Source organism: Condylura cristata, unplaced genomic scaffold (genome assembly GCF_000260355.1).
Source record: "Condylura cristata isolate star-nosed mole 26May11 unplaced genomic scaffold, ConCri1.0 scaffold00028, whole genome shotgun sequence".
NCBI classification, from domain to species: domain Eukaryota; kingdom Metazoa; phylum Chordata; class Mammalia; order Eulipotyphla; family Talpidae; genus Condylura; species Condylura cristata.
The window spans coordinates 27827616-27830892 of record NW_004567129.1 but is presented as its reverse complement, the minus strand read 5'-3'; the positions used below and the strand labels follow the sequence as shown (position 1 = coordinate 27830892).

The 3277-nt window shown below is 45.9% G+C and overlaps 1 protein-coding gene across 2 annotated transcripts in view; it reads right to left on the bottom strand.

Moving 5' to 3' along the window:
* The window catches only part of LOC101623974 (iron/zinc purple acid phosphatase-like protein), an 87358-nt gene that overhangs the window by 25729 nt on the left and 58352 nt on the right, over positions 1-3277 (bottom strand). The gene's annotated exons all lie outside the window — the stretch shown is intronic.

Below are 3277 nucleotides of genomic sequence, written 5' to 3'. Positions count from 1 at the left end.
TTGCCTTTCACTGAGATCAGGAAGGGAGAAAGATTTGGGCAAGGAATTCAGGAACTTGATTTCCAAGACATTAATTTTGAGATGCATTAGTCATCTAAATGGCGATGCCAAACAGACAGTTGGATAAAGAGTGTGGAGTTCAGGGAAGACACCAGACTGGGGAGAGGCATTTGGGCATCGAGATCTTATCGATGGTACTTAAGGCCATGAGGTGGAATGTGAGCACCAGCTGGAAGAGGGGAGCACCGGCGATCGTTTTGAGAGTCGGAAGCGGGGCCGCCAGGAGACAAGGCGTCCTGACAGATAGGGGGGACAGGTGGGGAGGGAGGAGTCCCGAGTCACATCAGACACTGCTGTGCGGCAAGGACATGAAAAGCAAGAATTAAACTTTGCATTTCCCAACAGGGAGGCTGTGACCTTGGTGAGTTACTGATTCGTTCTGCATAGCTGCTATATGTGATGCTATGTGGAAAGTATCTTGTCTTTTTTATTTAAGATTCATTTTTATTTATTGATGCATACAAGAATTGGGGTGTAGGCTAGAGGTGTGTGGGTGAGAGGATTCACCAGAGACAGAGGGGGAGCAGAATACGTGGATTGACGAAGGGGAGCAGCGGGGAGACAGGAGAGTTGCGCCCTGTGGGTCAGCTCCCTGGCCGGGGATAGAACTGGTGGCCAGTGGCTGTGGACAGTTTCACAGTGCTGCGATTTTAACCCTTGTGCCGCCAGGGAGCCTCCCCCCCACCCCCAGAGGGTTCTTTGCCAAAACAAGGTGTGGTTCATCTTTTTGTGTTTTACTAATTTACTTAATTCAAAAATGGAGCCCTGGTGTTTTTTTTTTCATCTGCATTTATTTTGCTTCAAGTAAGGCCTGCTACCTTCTTATATATTTAAGAGCTATTTTTACTTCCTTTCTGGGAACTATCTGCTCTTATTCTTCATGCATTTTCTCCCTAAGGGGGTGTTAGGAAAATTCGCCCCTTTGTGTGTGAGACAATTTGTATTTTTCCATTTTGTCAGTGTTCCTGCTGAATTGATAAAATCTATGAACTCCTGGTTATGAACGCTGAAGATCTGAGCTTTCTACCCCAACACCCTTCTCTGCCTTGCACGTTGTTTCTACTATGAAAACGAACGCCACTGTTAGTTCATCTGTCACTCCTGAAAACACAGGCTCCTGACCAGCAACTTTCCCCAGGGTCATCTAGTCACATCTGATAGCATTACTAGAAAAGAATCAAAAATGATCCAGAAAACTAGACGAGGACAAATGTGCCTCCCCGCATCAGTGAGAGCTTTGCCCTGAGTGGGTATGACCTTGAGAGATGGGCAAGGAGCTTCAAAGTCTGGCCGTTCCTATTTTAGAGTGTGCTTGGAACTTTTTTTTAAACTACCATTCAGAATAAGAAATGCATGCCCATCTCAGCCCAGCATAGCAGTGTAACTATTATATAATTGAAAATCTTATGTAACGTATACAAGAGTCACAAAGCAATGAACATGGGCAGTGTGGCTAAGAGTGTTTCTCTTTGGTTTTTAAATCTCTGCCCCGGAAGTCCGCTTCATTGATTTCAAGGTCTTCCTAGGTCCAATGCCTCCCTTCTATGTCAAAGACATATTTAAACATTTCCTATACAGGCATTTTTAAATGTCTGCTTTACTCAGCCCGAGTGAGGTGTGATTTATGTTGCAATTAGAATGAAATGCACCCACGTCAAATGTGAGCTTCGATGAGTTTTGACAATTGCATACCACCCCAGTCAAGGCAGAGAACATTCCTGTCGCTCCAGAAAGTTCCTTTCTGCCCTTTCCAGTCAATTCTCACCACCCACCACCCACCCCCTGGGGGAACTGCTGTTCTGATTGTTTTTCACCATAGATTAGTGTTATAATAAATATTTTTATATGCTCCCTTTACTATCCTGAAATGAAGTTTATGGAGAATAGAACCTACCCACATACACGATTTTTTTTTTTTTTTCCAAAATCAAGGTAATGTCCTTACTATAATGCACAAAAAGGGTAAGAGGGATGTCCTTTGTAAAACAGTAATGAGGCCCTCTGTGGTGGAGCAGCGGGTTAAAGCACTGCACTAAGAAGCTTAAGCCAATAAACTTTTTAATAAAAAAAAAAGGCAAAAAAACAAACAAACCTAGAAATACACTCCCACAAAAAAAAAAAAATGTGGTTTAGGTTCACCCACCCACAATCACCCAGCCATCCTCCAGTCAAAAATCAAAACAAAACATCCCAATGGCATCTGACAAGCTAGTGGACGACACACCTCAACACGAGCGTCCCTCGAGTCAGAGGCCCTATTTGGACTGGCTGCCTATCTGGATGGCGACTTCCTCCTCCCTGGTGATCTCCCTCGGGCTATCTTGTGTCAGGGCCCTTGTATCCTGGATCTCAACTCTTCCTCTTAGCAATGTGTTTGTTTACTGGAGCAGGGCCTGTGGCTTCTTGGGGAAGGTTTCTCAGAAGGTAAAATTTTGAGAGCTTGCAGATCTAAAAATGTCAGCTTCGTTGACAGTCTGGCTAGCTAGCTACAGAATTTGGGCACAGATAGCCCTCCCTGGGGTGCAGTAGGTTACAGTGAAGCACTGCAAGCTGGCCGCAGCTGCTTCGGTGTGAGTTCGATCCCCATCCCTGAGGTGACCCACATGGCGCAGCAGACCTCTCCTGTCTCCCCACTGCCCCCCTCAGGAGTGTACTTCATCAGTCGACCTGTTCTGCACCCCACTCTGTCTCTGGTGAATCCTCTCACTGACCCCACACCTCTGGCCTGTACCCCAGCTCTGTACGCATAAATAAATAAATCTTCAAATAAATAAAACAAAAAGTATTCAGGGACAGAAAGTGTTAATAGTTTTCCTTCCAAATTCAGAAGGTGTTGACCCTTGTTTGCAGTACTGCTCTTGAGAAGCCTGAACCCCATTCTGTTTCTCCTCCTAAGATGAGGGGGAGGAAGGTGGATGAACTGTCGCCTTTTCCCAAGCCCTGAAGTTGATTAAATCTTCGTGTCACCAGAGTTCTGGAATTTCACGTGCCCTATCTTGGGAAGGAGGACAGGGTAGAAGCGGGGATGTCAGTAAGAGGCTGCAGAGATGGTCTAGGTGGGAGACAAGGGTGGACAGGAGCAGGCATGGGGAGCCGTGGAGAGCATGGCTTCTAGAGAACTGACAGATGTTGACATTAGACTAAATGGAGAATGAGAGGGAAACAGCGGAATCAGGGACAACCTCGAGGCTTTTGTCTTGAGCCTGTGGAAGGAGGA